At 38.2% G+C, this 23,446-nt stretch overlaps 1 long non-coding RNA gene across 1 annotated transcript; it reads right to left on the reverse strand.

Annotated features, from left to right (window-relative positions):
* Positions 1–1,243: 1,243 nt before the first annotated feature.
* On the reverse strand, positions 1,244–2,487 carry LOC140330172 (uncharacterized). The gene is made up of 3 exons (XR_011920656.1): positions 2,376–2,487; positions 1,462–1,504; positions 1,244–1,336 (listed from the first exon to the last, which is right to left on the reverse strand). It is a non-coding gene; the product is annotated as an uncharacterized lncRNA (long non-coding RNA).
* Positions 2,488–23,446: the final 20,959 nt, after the last annotated feature.

A 23,446-nucleotide genomic window follows, 5' to 3' on the forward strand; every position in this document is an offset into this window, starting at 1 on the left:
TGTTCATTGTTTGTGTATGATGGGTATCCGTTTGGCTCTAGAGGTCACCCTTTCATAGCTGGAAAAATGGAACCAACAATATCCATATTTGGGTAGTATCATGTGTAAAGCGCAGTCACCTCTCTCTTATAAATGAGGGCAGTTCTGACCCTGGGCGTGCCTGCTCTTCCAAGTTTTAACAGTTTCACCCATCCCGCTAGCCAATCAGGAAATAGCCTCTTAATCATCCCTGGCTATTGCGCTAACTCAGACACAGCACTCAGCATTCATGCAACAAGTCTCCACTAGTGCCGAGTCCCGCTGAGCATTTCCTGTACACCAGTTGGATAATTCAGTGTTTCTCCTGTCCAGCTCCTGTCTTAACCCCTTGTTTTCCAGTCTGTTGTTTCCCAGCCAGTTCCCTTGTGCTGTTCCAGGGTTCCTCTCTGTCTATGGATATTCCTGTGTCACCTGTGCCTCCTGTTGCTTCCAGTGTCTCCGGTGTTGCCTGTGTCTGCAGTGGTCTCTGTGTCACCGGTGTCTATTTCCTGGTATTTGACTCCTGGCTTGTGACCTGACGTTTCTTGCTTGCTGCCTACTTCGACCCCGGCCTTGCTTGACAGTTTTTCAGGCTGGTGATTTTGTACCATGTTTTATACTGGCCACCCTGGTGTGCCCAAGACGCAACCTGGCAAGAACCAGCGCAACATCTTCACCACTAGAGGCTCTGAAGAAGACCTGGTTACTGCTTAGACTCCATGGCCCTGATTTATGAAAGTTCTCTAAGGTTGGAGAGAATACACTTGCATCAGTGAAGCTGGGTGATCCAACAAACCTGGAATGGATCTGGTCCAGGATTGAAAACATTTGCTAACAAATACCTTGACTTTTAGGAAATCCATTCCAGGTTTGCTTGATTAGCCAGCATCACTGCTGAAAGTCTATTCTCTCCAGCATAAATCAGGGCTCTTCTCAGGGCTCACACCACCTTCGTGCAAGCCGTATCGCCCCCTAGTGGTCATGTCTCCCCAAGTGTAACAGTATCCACTAGTGAATGTAGCCATGATTTTGTCTACATTTCTCTAGACAACAATAAAAAAACAAACAATAAAACTAACGGAGCACTTAATGCTTTCATACTTTTTCCACTGTTAAAAAAATTTAAGCAGTAACATTTAGAACAGAAAGAGAAAACAAGGACACTGGTATTATCAGTATACTATTATTATTATTAATATTAAATATTGATACAGCTTAAGAGTTCCTCAGATATCTGCAGGTACATAAAGTCTTCTGAAACGATCAGGAAATGATTTGTCCTCAAAGAATATCTTCTCTTCATCTTGTCAAAAATTCCCTGCAGAAAAGACAAGTTTGAACAAAACTCCTAACAGAAACTCCTAACTCCAAGATTCGATCCAGGATTCAGTCAGATTGCATTAGGAAGTAATACAGAGACCGTTCTCGCTGTGTCTTACATACCTTGTGATACCCCAAGTCATCCATAAGTGTTCAATGTTGTTGCCTTAAAGAAACAGAATACATTTTTTTCAGCTCTGATAACTCCGATATATATAATGTATATAGTAATTGATTGGTTTTGGTAGAATATGATGGTAGCTCCTGTTACCTTGCACCGTAATGTCCTGACATGGCCCTTCATAACAAAGAACTTCCTCAATATTCTGGATTATCTGCTGTTGTACTTCACTTCTGCAGTGGTGAGTGATTGTGAGATTTGTGGATTGCGTGAAACCTGATGCTTTCTAGACTATGTGACATGAATATCCAAGTGGGGTATATGATTAACCTAATAATTACCTTTACATAGACAAGAAGAAAGAAAATGGGTATGTACCAAAAAGTACATACCTACCTTACCAATGGACAGCAACGTTGGCTCAGTGATTAGCACTCTTGTCTTTGCAGTGCTAAGTCACGGGTTCTTATCTGGGCCAGGATACTATCTGCAAGCAGTTTGTATGTTCTCCCCGTGTTTGTGTGGGTTACCACATCCCTAAAAACATGCAGTTAGGTGAATTGGTCTTACCTCAAAAATTGTCCTTATGCTATGTTAATATCATATGACTATGGTAGGGACCTTAGATTGTGAGCCCCTTTGAGAAGCAATTAGTGACATGACTATGGACTTTGTAAACTCCTATGTGATATGTCAGTGCTATTGTATAAATACAAGCTAATATAATAAAATGTATTTAGAATTAGGAACAAAAAATGTCCTTTTTTATCATGAAAATTGACAAGACTAGAGAAAAGCCTGCATTGAAGGAACACGCAGTGGAGAGAGACAAAGAATTTCTGAACAAAAGAAGAAGCTGCTATTGGACTGGGTGCCATATGTAATACATTCACACATATAATATGATTTAACTCACCATGCTACTTGTAGCTAATTTTCTCAGCAAATATTTTCGCACAAGATGCATCACCTACAACATATGAAATAGTGGTGGGTGAATCTGTCCAAGTCTGATTTGTTTCTAGGTTTGCCCTGACCTGGCTCAAACAAAAACCGATGTGTACCTTGCCAACCATTTGGTTGGGATAATCGATACCTGAATATTGAGCCTGTTGCTAGAACAAAGCATATGGTGTTTCCATTGGCTGGTGTTCGTCAAAGGTGGTTTGTGACTTGTTAGCCGTTACAACCACATCACTGAGCATTGGACACCCATGGTGCTGGCACCATACCATTTGTGCTTTCTTGGACCACATTTGATAGGTAACACCCACTGTACCTGGGAACACCAACAAAAAATTTTCATTTCATTTACTCTGACCCCATTCGCCCAGCCATTCCATTTTGGCCCCTACTAATATCTATCATATCCCTACATTTGCCAATTTTTTTTTTTTTGCCTTCAATACGTGACCTTCACAAACCAGCTCTTCACTTGCTGCCTAATCTATCTCACACTTTTACAGGCACCATTGTAGCAATGTGCCCAACTGCACTTGTCCATGGTTTTCATGTTTTTGCTGACTTATGTTTTTTTGTCTTTACAAATTTCAAAAGATACTAACCTTTTTATCTAGGAGACATCCAAAGAGAAGTAAGAAGACTCCCTGCAAGAGTAAAGGTTTGAGGTGATTATTCTGACATATTTTTGTAAATGTAAAATTTTGTGTCAGGATTTTAAGGATAACTCTGTGAATATGAACTTCAAAATTATTATTATTAATAAAAAACAGGATTTATATAGCGCCAACATATTATTCAGTGCTGTACATTGAATAGAATTTAGAAGAAGTTTGGTATTGTTCAATGTCCCTTTGGGTCGTCATTGTTGTTTAGGTGGGTTTTTTTTACCGAGGATCAACCTAGTCCCAGTCTCCCGTATTTAAGTGAATAGGAGTGGTTGGGACCCTTTTTCTGCACCAGATCATGGCACGGTTTGCATAAGCGACATATGGCATGAAGCCGCACGCAACTCATGGTGCCAGTGGTGCAGTTTGCCTCTCCACGTCCAATAGCAGCAGTTTGCTGTGCAGCCAGGAGCTGTCACCAATGCATTTTCACACTGGAGATCCCAAAGTGCCCTAAAGAGTCAATCTGAGGCTCTCAACATTGTACCCATCCATTTCTTCTAAATTTTGGATTGGCTTGCTTTTTCTTACCCCTAGTAATCAGTAATATAATTTAGATAATACATTATTAAATTAGGGGAAATAATGTACTTTTAAAAAAATATTAAAAAATATTTGTAATTTTCAAATTTGATAAAATCTTTGCACATTTAGCAATATCATAGTGTTGGGGGGCATCACCTTTTGTATCACATTGTGCATAGTGTCAAACTTGGGTTTGCTATGGATTTTACATTATACAACCTACTATGGCATAAATTACCAGTTCTGAGTCCATGGCTTTTTTAAAATATATGTGTAGCCAAAATGTAATTGTTTAATAACAAGGAAGGGGAAATCTCTCCAAAGTAAGATGATATCCGCAAGACAGTTGTCACAGGTGTCTCAACTGGAGGATTTCCCCAAAACCCCACTGTTTGTGTAACTCAACAATCTTGGATTTCCTATTATTTTCAAGGCAGCTTGTGTATCTAAATCTCCCCATTGGGGACCCAGACAGCAATACAAACCTTACAGAAAGTCTCAAGCTTCCATATATTATACCCAACTGAAGAAAAAGGTTTGGGATGGTTACACTTTAACGGCCTACTCACTTCCATATGCATTTTGCTTTGATGTATGTTACGTTATGGAAACCTGTTGACTTAGAAAGGGCCCTTAAGGAACCTCAACACATAAAAATTGCATTTGAACTGCTTTTGAGCAATGTTTTAGGGTTCTGTTGCAAAAACATATTGTATTCAAACCAAATATCTTTCTTCCTTGTGTATATTATCATAGTTCTTGCAAAATTATGGAGAAGGGTGGACCTTAACTAATTACAATCTGATTATCATGTACCTGTAAAGGATTAAGGATGTCAAACAGGTAGTGTAGCCAAATTGCATTTTGATTTGTTAGCAAAGGGACCCCAACAGCCCATGTCAACCCATACTGAGGGGTATAAAAGAAAACAGCTTTTGCCAGCTTCTTAACCACCTCTTCATCTTCTCTCTTGACCTCAGATACAGATGGCCTCAGAAATGTACGGATGACAACGATGAGCGCAAGAAAATTTCCACCTAGAATAACTATTGTTGGGATAGTGAAGGCCAATGAAGCCTCAGAGGGGCCCTTCAACCAGCATTCATTTTTCTTTCTGTAATTATCTGGAAAATACTTCAATAAAGTAGACACAGCTATGGCTAGAGGGCAGATGTAACCCAATAAAACAGAGAGGGCGATAAATTGTTTTATGGTGACGTGCTGGAAGATAAACACCAAACGATAGACCAAAAAGACACCCTGTACCAGGTTCCAGCAGAAGAAACCCGTTAGGGAAAAATGGGTGCAAAAGGTGAAAACAACACATAACGTGTCTTGAACCTCTGGGTCAATGAAACTGGAAGCTATGAATGAGATGTTACTTATTAACAGGAATACGGACATGTGAAGGATAGTCCAGTATCTGTGTGATGCCACGCTGCTTTGGTTGTGTCTCAGGAGAATGATTTGTATTGCTATACATAAAATGAGAGAAATCATGGAAATTGAAAGTCCAGCCTTTGTAATGTAATCCAGAATACAAGAATCCAAGGTTCCTTCCGGCACTGAGTTTGCCATCAAAACAGAAAAGGATGTCAGGTGGCTACAGATGCATATGGTGGATCTATTGGCCATTTGAGTAACACAACCACTTGTTGACCATCTATCCAGAAGAAAATCCCAGAACACACATACAACTGTCTGGTCACAAGAATGATCTCCACACATGAAGGACATTTGGATATTGGCTGTGTGATAACTTTTGTTATTTAGGATCATGACATGGGTTTGTATGAAACTGGGCATATAAAAGGAATTTATTGTCTCTTCATTTCTGTCAAACAGGCTGTTAAAGGTTTGATTGGGTGGTTTGTAATTCATAGACAAAACATTTACATAACACTCAGGAGGAAACTTGGTGCTAATATTGGGCAGTGACAGCAGGCTTCCAGAACCCAAATACATGTGTCCATTTTCTTCTAGGTCTTCATAGGTGTACACTGAACAATGGAGGTCAAAGTGTTTGAAGGATAAACTGAAAGGTTGATGGGTAACTGACATCAAAGAAAAGAGGCTCTCAAGACATTTCAAGAGCTCTGGACCAACACTCTTCTCCATACTGGCTACAGACTCCAAGGTGAGGGCACTGTTAAGATGGTCAAAAATTGCAAGTACTTTCTGTAAATAGAAGAATATTTTCACCATTAGCTAAACCATCATAACCAACTCAACAGTACAAAAGTTATATAGAATGAGTGTAACAATCTCATGCTTCCAGGGATATTACAGGAGATTGTTACACACTTTATATGAGAAGACAGCACCATCTACTGATGGTCAACAATAATGCAGAAAAGATCATTTAAGAGGTATGCAGGTATAAAATTAATGTTTTGTTGACTTGCTAATAATATTAGCTTTTTTTTCTAAGCACCAGAGTATTACACAGTGCTGTACGATACATGGGGGCAGCAGATGGCAAAGCTGCATACATACAGGTATATATTATGGCAAGGGAGGAATAGAAGGCCCTGTCCAAGCTTTTCATTGTGCATTTTATCCAAGCACTTACTAGCCCCTGTCTGTTTATTTGCCTATTCATATCATAGCCAACAGGAAGATAAAGGGACAATAAGGATCAGGTCAGCTATTATCATACTAGGAACTAATAGGAAACAAATCTGTTCATGGCAAGACTTGGTATGTGTATATATATGCATATATAAAAAACATTAGGCTTTATTGTAAATTGTTGTGCCACTTACTTCCACAGTGTCCACGTCAAACCGAAGACCAGATAATTCTGCATTTTTTGTGATGTTCTCTAAGATGTCTAAAACCAATGTAATGTCACTTGGCAAAAATCTGACAGAGGACCTAGTGATGTAACTCCAGAGAGACTGGATGGTGCCAAGACCTTCAGAGTTCAATACATTCTAAAAGTAAAAATGTATACAATTTTATTTGCATGACACAATTGTCCCTTTTCCTTAACTACATTCTGTAAATAAAAAAATTGCTTATATATACAGTATAGTATAGTATAAGCCACAGCTTTTTAACCAGAAAACACCATTAAAAAATAATCTCAGATAATACTTAGGTCACACCACTAGATGGTGCTGTGTCCCAATGAATGTGTGTAACAACTGCCTGGGACAGGGGTCAGCAACCTTTACTATCAAAAGAGCCATTTTGCCTCCTCTTCCACTAAAGAAAAATAGTCTGGAGCCGCAAAACATAACACAGTTTATAAACTTTTAAAAGTTTTAATATTTTTTAAATTTTACCTGTTACAACAAGTGTGCATGTGTAGGCCTACTTTGAAATAAATTAAACACTGAACTATGCCCCTAGAAGCCTCCAGCTTCTAACGTATCATCCTGTTACATTACAAGCTGGAGGCTAGATTATATGATGGGCAGAGTTCTTTATGTTCTGACGATGCCTTAGCGATGAAATTTTAAGGGGTGTTAGCCACAGGTGTCCCTCATTTGCAGCTTTAATTTTGTTCACCAGTACCCCCCAATCTTGAGTAATTGGGGTTCAGGTGCTAGAAGCCTCCAGCAATGTGTAACAGGGTAGATTATTTTGATGGGCAGAGTTCTTTATTTTCTGACGATGCCTTAGCGATTCAATTGTAGGTGGTGTTAGCCATAAGTGTCCCCCACTTGCACCTCTATTTTGGTCACCTGTAGCGCCTCCCCCCCGTTCCAGAGAAATTGGGGTTCAGATGCTAGATGCTTCCAGCAATGTGTAACAGGGTAGATTTTTTTGATAGGTGAAGTTTTTATGAATTTTTAGGAGGTGTTAACCACAGGTGTCCCGTACTTGCACCTCACCTTTTTTTCACCCCCGTTTCCAGATAAATTGGGGTTTATGTGCTAGAAGCCTCCAACAATGTGTAACAGGGTAGGGGTTTTTTGATGGGTGGAGTTTTTAGGAGGTGTTAGCCACAGGTGTCCCCCACTTGCACCTCTAATTTTGTTCACCTGTACCCCCTTCCTGTTCCAGAGAAATTGGGGTTCAGGTGCCTCCAGCAATGTGTAACGGTAGATTTTTTTGATGGGCAGAGTTCTTTATGTTCTGATGATAGCCTAACAATTCAATTTTAGGGGGTGTTAGTCACAGGTGTCCCCCACTTCCACCTACATTTTTGGTTTTGTACATCTCCCCATTCCAGAGGAATTGGGGTTCAAAGGAGGGGGATGCCATTGTACACACCCATTTGTACACGCCCCGTGGTAGATTTATTTCACTGGTAGATTTTTTTCATTGGAACACCGGATAGGGAATCCCCCTCCTCCACAGTGTCTTGGGAGGAAGGGGATCCCCCATCAGAGATCTCCCCACGGCAGCCGAAGGGAGCCACAACAAGGAGGCTGAAGAGACGCATGCGGCTCCGGAGCCACAGGTTGCAGACCCCTGGCCTGGGACATTACAAGAGGTTGTTACATTCTTTACACAAGGACACAGCACTATCTACTGGTAGTCAACAATAATGCACAAAGGATCATTTAAAAGCAAGATAGACCATTGTAACCATCTAAAACATCCAAACAATACACAGACTGAGCCCATGTAATTTTATTTTTTCCCCTTATAAATAAAGGGATGACAAATATTACACAGCAGATAATTTTTTCACACATATTTTTTTTCATTTCTTTTGATCACTGTTTTCAATGAGATGGGCCACAGCCATATTTTGTGCCTTAGGGTTATACTTCAATACTACTACTATAATACTACAATAATACTACTACTATACTATAAGTCAATATAGTTTTTCTGTTTTCTTTTTTTCAGGTACAAGGTACCTCAGTTTATATTCGGATCAGTTTATATTCAAATGTATACAATGCTGACTGAGCACATCTTTTCTATGTATAAAAAGATCCAAGCTATTTAAAAATCAACACAAACAGGTGTAAACTCTATGCAAATAGTGTTCTGAACAAGATCCAACCCAAGTGTACCAGAAGCAGAGTACTAGCCACTGAGCTCCCTAAAACTGGAGAACAAAGGCTATTACTGGAGAACCTGAGTGATCCAGCAAACCTGAAATAGATCTGGTCCAGGTTTAAAAACCTCTGTTGACTAAGAGAAATGATTTTAAGAAATCCATTCCAGGTTTGGCGTAACTCTCCTTATAGTACCTTCTACCTTCTCAAGTTTTGTAGAGCTTCAATAAATCAGGCCCATTCCGTTAATTTGATCCAAATTTTTCAAATTCAGGTTAAGGACAAAACAGACACAAAACTTACTAATGAAGCCAGCCACAACTGCAAATTGCTAAAATCATTGATAGTTGTATAATTTCCTGGGATTGAAACACAGCAGAATTAGGAAACAGCAAATGTGTACCTTTATACTTGAAAAATAAACTAGGAATTTGAAGACAATCTTAACTTTTAATTACTTATATTAAATAAAGCAATTTTGCAGAACTAACCTTTCGTTTTCCTGCAGAACAAATGCTTCGGGTCCTCTCAATATTTTCTTGTATTTGCTGACAGTATTCTGTAAACGCAAGGCTTTCAGCATATGAAGTTTTGTTAAACAAAACATCTCAGGACTCAAATGAGATAAAGGCATAATTAAAAACGATTTGTTTTTTAAACAAATGCATAAAAACCACAGTTGGTGTACAGGCCCAGGAATTAAGTATAGTGATCATGTGAACCCCTCATAAAGGGCACAGCAGGATTGCAGACCCAGGAACTCGGAGAGTGTCAAACCCTCATAACGGGCACAGCAGAGGTGCAAACCTGGAAAATCAGTACACAGATGATGAGACCCTTCATATTGGGCACAGCAGGTGTAAAGAGCCAGGAACTCACCCCAGCGATCGAACCATTATAGTCCCCTGTGAAAGCACAGACACTTTCAGATGGTTTAAAGTGGATCTGAACTCCAAAAGTCAATAATACCTATGTTATAGCATCAGGCAGGTTCTTATTATAAAAAGGATAAGCAAAGTATTCTTACCTGCCTGGTTACAGCCCATCTGTCAAAATTATTTCGCTGAGCTGTGCATGCATCAGCCTTTCCCGTCCCATCAATACGGCTAAAGGTCAGGATGTGGAAGAAAAAAAAGGAAGCAGAGGATGGCACCCACAATGGGACGAAGACAGATGAGTATCCTCCGGGTTCTCCTATTGAATACTAAGTAGTACACTGTCTTACATTTATCCCATAAAATTCTGTGCACTTCCTAGAATATGCATTTGGCTAGGAATTCCTATTTCTACAGTCTCCTGTCTATCTACAGTGTGAGATCATCTAAGGCTCTTCTACCTTTGACTACCAGTCTCAGAAGGTTTGGTGATGCCACCCACCATTTCATTTGGTAATGCTGCTCATTGATCACTTTGCTTAAAACTATAACATAAGAAAGTCCAAACCCCAGCTCTGTTAAGATGGCCAACTTCACATGGAGACACAATGCAGAACCAGACTTGGTAATGGGGAAAAGATCGTTTGCAGAGAGACCACAGACAATGACTTGTCCATTGTTCTCTGCTAACCTTTTTATCAAACACTGAAGACCACCTGAGGGTTTGGCCAATCCAATAATACTTTAATAATAAATTCTTTCCAGCAAAATTTTTCTCCAAAACAGTGTTGATGTGATGCTCGTGTATGTGACCTTAACTGAAATATTTTCTTACCAATACTGATGCCAGTAGCCTGGGAAGTGGAAAACTGTGTGCTGGAGGATAATTGTGGAGTTCCTGAGGACATCTGAGAGGTCATGTATGTTTGGGATAAAGATGTGCCATTAAAGTCACTGCGAGTTGTATCTACGTTGCTTGTATTTACAGCTGATGTCACAGATGATTTACTAGACGATTGAGGTGAACTTAATGCTGATAACAAACTCATTGTCGATAGAAGTGACGTAACAGATGAAGTATCAGAAACACTATTAGCGGTTGACACATTTATATCAAACACTGGAAATGTTGTATCTGAGATTCTTGTTGCAGAAAGTCCAGACAAAGTACGTGTTTGTAATGTCATAAGTAAAGTTTTAGTGGATTGTAACTGAGTAGAATATGATGTTGATGACCGTGTTGTAGTTGAGGAACTTTTAGTTGTTGACCATGGGTATAATGGGAAACCCATCTGTGAAGTTGTATAATATTTACCAAAACTGAATGATTGTTGATTTCCTAAAAACATAGGAGTTGAACTTGCTGTAAACTGTGATAGATTCAATAGTGAGAAGTTTCTTCTTTTTCTTAATGCTGAAAAAAGCCACCGCCTAAAAAATGGGAATGGTTTTGAGCTTGATGTAGACAGGGTTGTAGTTGTTGTGAAGGATGACGGGTTTGATATTCCTGTATAATAGTAAAGGAACATTTACACTAGATTTGTATACATTAGTATATATCTATATATCTATATATATATATATATATTTATATATATACATATACACATACACACACACACCAGTTTGGTGTGGAGAAACTTGCATGCCCAGCATAGAGCCATCAATACTAATAAACATCCATAGGATATTTTTGAATGGTAAACCTGGGCTTCTCATCCGACATCAATACCTAACTTTGAAATACTCTTTAAGTTGAGTGGGCACAATTTCCTACAGACACAATGGGCCTGATTTAATAAATATTTCCAAGACTGGAGAAGATGGACTATCACAGGTAAGTAAAGATACTAAAGTAAGATTAGTGTACACCAGTATTAAAGTCAATATATATATACTGGGTCTGATTTATTTAGGCTCTCCGAGGAGATAGATTGAAGAACCTGGGTGAGAACCTTGGAGATCCTTCAAACGTGGAATGAAATTCTTAAAAATCATTTGCTATTGGTTGGCAAATATTTTCAATTCTGCGACAGGTTAATTCCCAGCATCTTCATGAATGTCCATCTTCTTGGAAAGCTTAAATAAATCAGACCCAGTATGAATATATTTGACTTTAATACTGACGTACACTAATCTTACTTTAGAAAGACAGATTTGGTTTAGAGTCCCCCACCCCTGTTACCTCCTGGTCTAGAAATTTATACCTTTAGTTAGACCAGAAAAAAAATTAGGCCAGTAGGCTTAAGCGACCCTCTGCCACATCTCTGCAGTAGAAATACTGCCTTACTCTTCTATCTAATGATCCATGTCTCCCACCTTCCTTTCCTTGCATTGCTTTAGGCTCCAGCATTGGGTCTGATTTATCAAAGCTCTCCAAGACTGCAGAAGATAGACTATCATGGCTGAGCCTGGGTGATCCAACAACCCTGAATGGGATTTGGTCAGCGGAAAAAAAACATTTGCCAACTAGTTACCAATGAGTTTGAAAAATCCATTCCCGGTTTGCTGCATCACTCAGGCTCACCCATTATATTCTAACTTATCCAGTCTTTGAGAGCTTTGATAAATCAGGCCCAAAGTCGTCAGCATTTGACATGAATGGAATTCTGGATACCCGTGTCCATGACGGAGCTCCGTTGATTTTTTATGCCAACTACTACATTAGTACAGGAACAGCACTGACACAGAAATCAGAGAAGGAATCACTAAATATGGACACAGTCTTCTGACACTTCTCAAACTGTTGATTGCCTGTGTCTACCAGATGGGGTGCCTGACTTCTCTCAAGAACTTGGTAGGGGAGAAATATTTATTGTGACTCTACTATCCATATATAGAGTTTTTCTATCGTGGTATTGTCATGAAACTAAAAGTAATTTTTTTCCTGAAATAAACTAAAATGGTTACTTTCTAGGCCCAGAACAAAACATTTCCATATATCCTCCATTGAAGGTTCCAGGTACTCTGCACAGCGTAGACACATAGGCCAGTTTTGGGTCATTAGGCATCATCAGGCAATATGAAGTCATATCCACAAGGGTTGAAGGAGAACAGTTTGATATTCCGGTGAAGCCTATTATGAATTGATAAATACAGAAAATGCTACATACTGTAATGATGGTATTATACACAAAGGTTGTTTTTCTTATTGTGTCCTGATTTGTGTATTGCAATTTCACTTCCTGTTCTGTAAGCACAACAAGAACTCATCATAACATATCATCTGTTATATATATCATGCAATGCAGGAAGATCGTGGTTGGTGGAAGAGGCTGGCAGGGTGCCGTAGATAGTTTTATGATAAAAACACATTACCCTGCCTTGGTACTTCTCTCATGAGGACTCTGAAAAACTGAGCATTCTAAACTTCAAAAAGAGGAAATCCAATGAGTGAAATGGGCAGGCTGGGGATGTATGAGCTAGAAGATGCTGGATATGCTTCAACCAGGTTATCCTCCCAAACATAGGAGAAGGCAGACTAGGATCAGACCAATAAGCTCCTATGCTGATTTTATTAAAAATGAGTTTATTACAAAGTGCATACCTGCTGTAGGGCACAGACTCCATAGAAAATCTCTATCAACATTGTAGCTCTGACCACACCAGTAAAACTTTGTTCCACCATCATTGGTGCATCGGTAATAGACCTTTCCATTGAAAGAGAAGGGGAAAATGCAGGTACCAATAAGGACTGCCAGAAAAAAAATAGAAGAGGAACAAAGAGATTTGTTTTCAATTATTTTGAAAAATAGTTTGAAATCTAGAAGTAGGTAATCACATTCAATTGGACTACTTCTGTGTTGTTGATTATGTTTCGCTGCTTACTCGAATGGCTTCTTCTATCTTAACAAATTTAAGGAGCAAACCCCAACATTCACATAAGTAAACCAAAAGTAAGGGAGGATATCCTGTTCTAACTATACAATTCAATCCCATGGCATCATAAAGTGCTTCCTGGCCCCATGGTATTGAAATACTACAGGGGAGGTGGGATCACAAATGTTCAAACCTCCCATTATGGTTAATCAACCTCTGCCTGTGGAATGGAATAATGTGACTTAGTTTCCCATATAAAGATAAAAATAAAATAGGGTAGGATACTGATGCTCATTAGGGCTAAGGTAGCTTTCTGGTGGGGTGATAAAAGGTTTTCAAGCCTAATAAAATTTGACTTACTACTGGTAGCGTCCAAAAATTGTTCTACAAATAAAAGTTTTATATTAATAGCCCTATAACTTAAAAAACGGAGTGCTTAGGCAAATTTACTTACACCTGGCTTTGATCACTGTCAGACCTTTATGAACACCATATTGTTGCTGACCTAGATATCATCTGGCTTGGTGGATAACAAAAGAGGGTATGGTTTGGAATATCATTAGGGTTAGAGTTAGAGTTCAGTAAACCTGAATTTAGAAATGCTTTTGAAAACCAAACCTATAGCTGAGCCCCCTCACAAAACAATTTCACACATTCATTTTTGTTTCTTATGAGTTAATGACTGACATTAGTCCACAGACCATCTGATAACTTACATTAGAAGGTCAAAGACAGAAAAGGAGAAGAAAGTAAGAAAGGGTCAGCTTCATGGCAGATACTATAAACAGGGCCAACACAATCTTCAGATCTGTCCAGCAAGGTGAAACAGTGATATTTAGGTATGTAGAACACGGCAGATATGAGATCACATTAAAGAAAGTTTAGATCAGATTTGTTTTAAAGTCCATCCCGTCTCCAATATCTAGTAACATGTTCCAAGAAAAACTATATTATTTGGAAAGGACAAATAAATGATAATTATAAGAAATAACCATAAACTTCAGGAGCCCTTTAAAGACCATTTCTTCCCTTAAGTGACCCTTCAGGTTACCAACTAAATCAAGATTAAAGTGTCCTGAAATAGAAAAGCACTGTAACTCTTGTGACACACATTGGTTCCATTTCCAAAACCCTACATCTTTACAAGACATGGGGATCAGAGGAGGGAATCAGCAATAGAAAGTACTATAAGTAGTAGACATTCAATGCTTTTGTAGGTGAAGAGTTTTTTGGATTTTAATCCAGAAAGGGAGATATTCGCCTCTGGAGTACTCTTCTAAGTGCTCTTCTATTGCAGAACACATTCATTTTGATTTGTTTTGTAAGCTAATAGGGTCACTAAAAACCATTTAGCCTTCTACAATGACTTTGAGGCTCCGATTTTTTTTCTAGTTTCTATTTCCGAGCTCTGTTTTTGTACCCCATACTTGATTTCTTGTTCTTTGCGGCATTCTTTTGATGAGCATCACTTAAAGGTCCATAGTCCTCCTGTAAATCAAACAAAAATATCAATATTTGCAAATTTGATGAATTTTCGTGAGTGACTTGATTGTAAATTGTGTCAGTTATGAGTCACAGTGCCATAAACAGCAGAAAATGTCACACAACGTGAAATATTCAACCAAATAACAGCTTGAACAAGTGATATGACCATTTGGAAACTATGTCAAGAAACAGAATATTACTTTTGTTGGCTGAGTGGGCATCGTTCTTTCCTACAAGGTGCAGTGTCTTCTTTGGGTTTGGTATTTTTTTCAGATATTTTCCACATTTCTGTAGGTTTTTTGTCTGTGATAGCTTCTATCTACATTCATTCTGGTAGGTTAGCATTGACTCTTCGTTCTGGTGGTTTTATTGAACAATAGAGAGTAGGGGCACACCTTATAGTCCAGAACAACACCTTTTATATCAATTTACAAAGTTAGTCAGGATGAAAAAAAACTCCATAAGTCCATCAAGTTCAACCTCTAAGGAAATAAACATTTTCTTCTCCTATTGTGGAGGATTTTACCACATCCTGGATTGCAAGCTCTTCGGGAAAAGGCCCTCTTCTCCTCCTGTGTCATCATTATTATTATTATTATTATTATTATTAATATTAATAATAATAATAATAATAATTATAATATTATTATTAAACATATCCCAGATTAAAAACGATAAAAACCCCATAGACATAGTTGATCCATAGATTATGGAATTACATTGGGTTCTATAATTTTCTATGACCTTCTTCCTGACTTTCCTCCTTAAGTCCTAGTGGTAGATTCAACAGCACTCAAATTAACTAGCCCTATATATATATATAAATGTAACAGGGACTTTACAATGCACCAGGCACATAGCACTGCTTTGGGTATCTAAACTGTCCAAAATAAACTTTATTTTAAATTTTTATAGGGAAGTATTACAATATCTGCTGTCTTTTTTCCAGGACTCTGATACTACGGAATGGCTATATATACATTTTAAACAATTTTTTCCATATGTATATATGGTATTTATATATACCATATACTTATGTATATATTTATGGTAAAGAATTAGATTTTAGTTTGGACTCTGGGCCTTGCAACTACAGATCCCATAGTGTTCTTCTACTATTTCCCTTTGAAAAACCAGCGTTGGCCCCAAGAAAAGTGAAATATGAATGTACAGGGAATAACCCATGACTTGTCAGATGAATCCTAGATATCAGGTGAGCACTTTGCCTATTGTGCTTTACATAGATCTATAGAAAGACGTAAAACTGCTAAAAATGTACTAAGAGGAAATCAACACCATTCAAATCTTTCCAATTAGGCATTGCTTATTTGCAAAGTAAAGGGGCCAATGAGTTACTAGTCATTAGGTAATGGCTTTTGGAATTTGTAGTTTACAGAAAGTCATGATAACAAAAGATTTTATATTGTGTGCGATGGAACAGGTATGCTTACATATTGAAATAAATATTTCTATAATTTATATTTATATACGGCTTAATCACTCATTGAAAATGCATGTTCCTGGAAGATTTTTAAAAAGTAAATGTTTGCAGGATGTCAGATTCACAACTTTATAAGTTAACCCCATTGTCCTATTATTTTCTATCAAAGATTTGCCAAGTAAAATAAAAAAAGGATCCACTGAATGGCAGCCGCTGTTTATTATACATATCGGGCTAAACCATCAGGCCCATAATCATAACACTGCTATTCCGTCCTCTATTAGTAAATGCTGAGATTCTGGCTAGCGTACATTTTGCTTTTACCATCGGTGTGTGAAGATTTTTTAATGGATGGGAAATACATTGAGGTTCGGGTGTGAAATTTGGATCTTATGAAGCAGGGAAGGGTCAGTCCACCAGGTCTGGTTGAATCACCTGTTACATTTGTATTTCTGTTGGGGACCTCAGGGTTACATCAAGGTGAAAATACCTGACTTTATTGCTGACAACTTTAGGTGTTCTCAGGGTTGTATCTAGACATCATAAGGCATGGGGTATGTCTTAATGCTAATACCCTTTTTTTACAATGTTTTCCCCTTCATGAAATAAATGTAGTAAAAAATATATCCTCAAATGTGGTTGAACCCGATGCACCTGTGTCTTACACTTTTTATGTAAATGTTGGAGGAAGTGTAAAAAGTCTCCTTTATATTCACATGAACTTATTAATTTCACAGAACAACAAATAGGAGACAACATAATTTGACATTTCCTAAACTTTACAAAACTTTGAATTTGGACCTAAATCCACTAAGTTTACACTGAATTGAGTTTAAATCATCTGTGCATGCTTTACTTTATAAATAGCTTGTAGCATTTTCTGAAAATGTGAAGGCTTGGCATTGTCCCTCCAACCAGTGGTGCACAACATCATCAAAGGATCCCTGTGCAAGAAAGACTTTTCTGACACACCTCTACCCCAGCCTTGGCTACTCTTTAATAGATAAACAGTTGGATTGAAAGAAAGGATAGCCTGAAATGAGCTTCAAAGGAGCAGTGTCCAGGACTACATGGCAGCAAGAGGGCTCCTTGCACTCTGAGAACCCTTAAGCAGCAGCACGTCTTCAGAAATGGTTTGTTGCACTGGCTGAAAAGTACTAATATGGTAAATACCACCCTGACTGTGCCCACAATTTATTTATACAGTAGGTAGATAGTTCTTCATAAAGGGCATGATAGGTGTGTCTTAGTCTCAAAAATACATAGGAAACCGTTGGGTGTTCTTTATCTCCAGTATCTGAGTAAAATTCACATTTTAAATGTATGTAAAGGCAAACTTTGTTTTGGAGATTTGGATATAGTTGAGAGGGGTTACAATCCCAGTCAGAGGGTCTGCCATTTAGAAACCATGGTTATGACTTGTAAACTACTTCTGTTGTCCCCCAGGAATCCTTAATACTTGTAGGCACATTTTTCCTAATATTTTTTTCTCTGTGGAAAGTCAAACCTAGGCATAGTATTATATACTACATTGCAAAACCTATGCTGACGATACTTTTATTATATTGGGCCTTTTGCCTTAGTACACCCATCTTTAGTTTGCTGTCAGGGAAGGTGGAGGGTTTGATGAGATAAAACATTAAAAAATGTTCTCAAATGTTCCCTTTTTGCTTCGGTATAAATTTAGCTGAACAAGCAGACCACGGGGGAGATTTGGACATGGGGTCCAAAGGTGCACACCTAACTCTTCTGGCACCGCAGAACTTGCCAGGTCCTTAATAATCCAATGCGTGCAGACTTCAAGTCCTGTCTTGCTAATCAGTTGGTGTCTTAGCCAATGAAAGAAGCCACAAAATTCCTTGGCACCTTTCAGGGGTAAAGTTTTAATATGATGCATTTCCCACTAATTAGCAAGTCACCAGTGAGACCTCTATCTATATTGGAATTTGATACATTTAGCCTTATACAGAATAGTAATGGGGCAAGCTAACAACTGATGTGGTTTGTTTGTTTCGGAAGCGTTGGTTCACACAAAGTACATATACTGTTTGTCACTATCTGAGTCCTACCTACCTTCACAGGTCCATCTTCCGCATGTTCTTCTATCTGATCGCAAGTCACCACTAGTGACACAAGCAAGCAGTGCAGTCCAGCTCTCAACCAACCCATCGTACATATACCGTAACATGTATCTAATGATGCTTTCTCTCTATTCATGTAGAGTTAATGCAAATGCTCACCAAACTTCTCAGACTTAAAGAGCAGAGGGTGACGTGTTCAGAGTTTCAATGGTATCCAGGAAACAACCCAACTGCACTAAAGGTATACCTTAACTCCAACATTTCCCAACATTTCATGTAAACTTTAAGAAGGTAATGCCATTTAAAAAGAAGTTTTGTACTATTTTTAACTCTGGATCCTGACGTGAAGGTCGTTGTTTATTTACTTTATTGTAGTTAAAGGAAAGGAGAGAGAGAAAGCTCCTCCTGGACAGCTGCCACCGGCTCGCTCTTCCCCACTATATCACAACGATTCTTCAATAAAAAAAGATCATTGAGCATCACTTATGTGTATTGTTGCAAATCTTAGAAGCATCTCTTGAAAGTTAAGTGCTTAGCAATCTTTGTATAATCCAGCTGTTCACAGTAACATTCACAATAATGTATGCATACTAGTAAATGCTTTTGAATTTGGATAACTCCTCAACGAATACCCAATATACATTAACTAATATTCTAACGGCCTGTTCAGTGGGAATGTTCACTTTGACCTGACAAACTACATATTACGTGTTCCTAAACTGGGTCAATCCCTTATATTATGTAATTTTAGGGTCTCCTTATCCCCTGAGGAAGCCCATAGGGGCAAAACGCGTCGGGATCAGACCCACTGTGTAACACTTTGCTACAACATAAGTTTGTCAATTCAACATTACTACCAAGTACTGTGTGAACTATTTGAATGTTTGACATTCATGCTTTTATACCTCATTGTTTATATGTACTATTTTAATCTTGTATTTTTAATAAAGTTAGTATTGTTTTTATATAAGAGTTAAATATCCGTGCCACCAAAAAGCCTGCTTTTCCCTCTCTCTTTCCTTTAATCTATGGTAAGGTCCAACTATTTGTACATAAAACGCTTTGGCACACTATCAATAGATGGGTAGTATTTCTTGAATTAGGGGTACCCGGTTAGCAACATTTTCCCTGAATCATATGTTAAATTTGAGTCACAACCTTTTGACTCTGTCACACACAACTCAAACACAAGTTTTAAAAAGTTTTTTTTTAGCATGATCCACTGCTTCACCATTGGGAAATCCCACACCAGTTGTCCAGGCATCAGTGGAGTGTATGTGGACAGGAAATTACTTTAGTTGCAGGAGATTAGCAGCACTGTGATATAACAACACTGTGCTTTAGAAAAGGAAATGTCAACTTGGTAAGGTTTACTATTTGTGCTATTTGTTGGCAAATGTTTTTAATTCTGGATCTGATCCATTCCAGGATCTTCTCCAGTTTTGGGGAGTTTTATTAAATTAGGCCTATTGTGGCTCAATTTGCTTATGAAGCCACTTATTTACTTTTATGAACATTACAGTAAGCGTTCAATATGTGGTTTTCTGGTGGGAATAGTTTGTTTTTATCACCTATTATCTCTTTCTCTCTATCTCTCAAAGCACATGTGACAATCTTGGGAATTTTCCCCAGTAGGTCCTTTTACTTGCTAAATAGAAAAGCCTGGAACCCCTGCATATTAATAATCATAAATGTACCTTGTGTCAAATATTTATTTAAAGAAAAAATGACCTTTACTTCTGCATAGCCCTCAGTCCCTCCACAGCTGGCTCCTATTTTCTGTCCTGGATTCCAGTGCAAAGGAATCAGCAGGTACAACCATCTTCTTCCTGCTTCTGCTTACATCACCCAATCTTGCATTGCACATGCGTGAGATTAGGTGAGGTTCGTGTAAGAAAAAAAGTGCGATTTCACTGCACATGTGTGCAAATGGCACATTGTGGGGAAAGCCTCTTCTGCACATGCTCTTAGTCAAAGGAGCAGCAAGAAACCTTCTAGCATACATGACGTTTGTATCCCAGGAAGCCATGGGCTTCCCTTTCAGTCTTAAACGCCGCGGTGGTGGTGCCTTCCCTCTTTTAAGAAGAAAATATTTTGGAAATTTTTGATTATCTACCCTTTTATATATAAAGTAAAAAGTGTGGTGATAGGTCTGCTTTTACAAGCCAAAAAAATACAACTTCAGTTTATTCGTGTGTGAGCTTTTAATGTAAGAAAATTTAACTGAAATTCACCAATGATTGTCTCTCTTTAACGTCACTGTATTCATCTTGTGGCCTGGGCTGTATACCCATGTGTACATATGAATAACCCCGGGAAAGAAACCATGCAAATAGAACATTGTGAACAGATTCAGAGTCTTTCAATGTGGGATTGCAATGTTCCTGCAACACTTCCCTGTCTTTATTAATGCGGAAAGAGGTTTTAAAGAGTAATTCACTTTCATCAAATTCAGATGTTTCATAGACATGGGACCATTTTCCCTCCTAGCAGGTTCAAATGTCTTTTTTGGACTTCATGGTAAGTCAGAAACACCAAAAACTCTAATGTAACTACTATGACTATATTACTGCTAACCTACAAGACAAGCCATGAACCCAGGTCATTTGAATTACTGAATCTTTACCTTTTAGCGTATTGACCCTTCAAGATGCAGAGAACAATTTGCTGTACTATTTGCATGGTTTCTTTCCCGGGGTTATTCATATGTACACATGGGTATACAGCCCAGGCCACAAGATGAATACAGTCAGGTCCAGGGTGATGAATGCCAGGGTGGAACACAGATCTACGAGGAGGTTGTATCCTCTCAATAAATTTAAAGAACATGGTGGCTGCCCCCTCTAACAGTTTGGCCCTGTCAGGCTTCAAAGATTTGGAGTTACGAACCTGCAAGAAGCGTGTCCTATATGATTGTCAAAGAAAGGTAGTAGTTTGTTAATTGGTTTTCTATAATGAAAGAAATCCTAGGAAATGTTTTAACCTTACAGCTAACCAAATATAGCTGCTTTGAAATGCTTCATCTTCTGAGATGTGAAGCAAGCAACCGAATTGTCTTTTTGGAAAAGTAAATGAGAATGATTTCTGAACTTTGGGCAGAACAGCTTATTTAAATATATACCTCAATGGACTAAAATGATAAAAATCCACTTTGCGTGCCCTGAATGCCGGATATCACTGTAAGCCTGCTCAAAATTACAGAGGGCAGGTACAAGACCTGTCACCATGCACAAGGAGAGGGAGCAGGAGTGATTGGTCTGTATTACAGATAAAGGAAAGGAATTAATTGTGTATAACACACATTAGGGGTTTTTGATTAGCAAAGTACAGTATATTGTGCAATTGTTGTATATTCAACAACAACATGTGATTGGTTACAATCATTCAAGTAGATTCAAAGCTAAATTGTATTAGTGAGGTGTAGGACCTAGTTCTAAACAAAATGCTCAAAGTTATCTGTTGACACCATACAGGGGTGAATGCTCAAGGAGAAAAAAAAGGGTTGATTTCAGTCCCAACACGTTTCGCCAAAAGGCTTTCTCAGTGGTATAATGAGACCAGTGGTGCGCTAAATGATAAGATTGTTCTCATTATTTCTCTATATTATTGTGTAAAAAAGCACAAAACAGTATACAGATTGTGTCATGGCAACATAAAAAATATAGTACAGGTATTTCCAATAAGTAAACAAAAAACAAACAACTTATTGGAAATAACTGTCCTTTTTTGATGTCTCCATGACACAATCTGTATACCTCACTCCTGTGTGGGGTCAACAGATAAATTTATTCCAGGAGCATTTTTATTTAGTATTAGGTCCTACACCCCACTTATAGAAGTAGGCTATGGATCATCTACTTGAATGATTATAACCAATCATATGTTGTTGTTAAATGTACAACAATTGCACAATATACTTTGCCTAAAAAAAAAAAAACCCTGCTGCCCTCTTCTCTCTTTTATACACATTTCAATAATTCTAGGGGTTGGCATTTATCTAAAATCTTTAGGGGAAACTGGAACCTCCACTAACTATTGAAAGTAAAGGAATTGTTTCATGCTGGGGTACTGTACAGATCACAATAAGAAGAAATACACAAAAGACATCAAGAATAAAGTGCACAAGCTTCCTATATTTAGACTGTATTTATTAAATCTTTCTGGCTGTAATTTATATCATAGATATAAGCCTGTCAGGCAACTAAAAAACAATAAATGTAATTAAAAGGTCTCGAAAATGATGGCAGCAAATATTTTGATCCAAGAGAACAATTTTTTCAGGTTCTGTTTTCCAGGCCTGGAGTAAAACTCTGCAGGGTTTGTGACCCTACAGAATTTTTAGCGGTGACCACATTTTACAGCTGTATCTTCTGAGCCATTGACCATGTATCCCAGGTGTTACTGTGGAAAATAAGTAAAATGCATTGGGTTCATCAATGTGCAACAAAAAGGAGGTATGTACTAAATATAACCTAATGATGAGGGTTAGGGTTATCCATATTTATATCTATGGGGTATCTATAGGCAAAACTAAAAAAAAAAACTAATATGATAGTTTGTTACCAGTTTTTTTTAAGGCCACACATTATTTTGCCACTTCCTGTAACAGGCCAGGCTGTCTAGCTTTTACTAGAAGTGTAAATAAGTGAGGAGACAAAAGGAGGTTTGGGGCTCCAAAATATAGTTTAAATAATAATTACATACTGATGGCTCCAGCTATAAGTGTCCTTCTCATCTCCAGGCTATCACACTGGAAACTCCTAACTGCATCCCATCCAGATCATTTGGAATACTGCTGTTCTCCGACAGCCCTAGTCTGAATATCCCGGATGGATTACTTGCATACTACCCAGCTGACAATTTGAATAATAAACATCTCTACCCATGATGAGGGTCATCTATAATAGCAATTAAATCCTTATTGGCTCTACCAGACGTGTATAGTACTGCCAATTCCCCTTTTTTTACCTGTTAACATCAACGCTGATCATCACTACTAACCATCTAAACAATGTATAGTCACTCCGTTACCAAACCCCTGGGGAAGCCGATTCTGGTGAAACGCGTTGGGACAATCTTTCAACTAAAATGGTTATTATACTTAAATGGTTAGAACACCTTTGTCTAGTACTACATATCCCAGCCCTGTGACTATGCTACTGGACTGGG

Source organism: Pyxicephalus adspersus, chromosome 4 (genome assembly GCF_032062135.1).
Source record: "Pyxicephalus adspersus chromosome 4, UCB_Pads_2.0, whole genome shotgun sequence".
Lineage (NCBI taxonomy): Eukaryota > Metazoa > Chordata > Amphibia > Anura > Pyxicephalidae > Pyxicephalus > Pyxicephalus adspersus.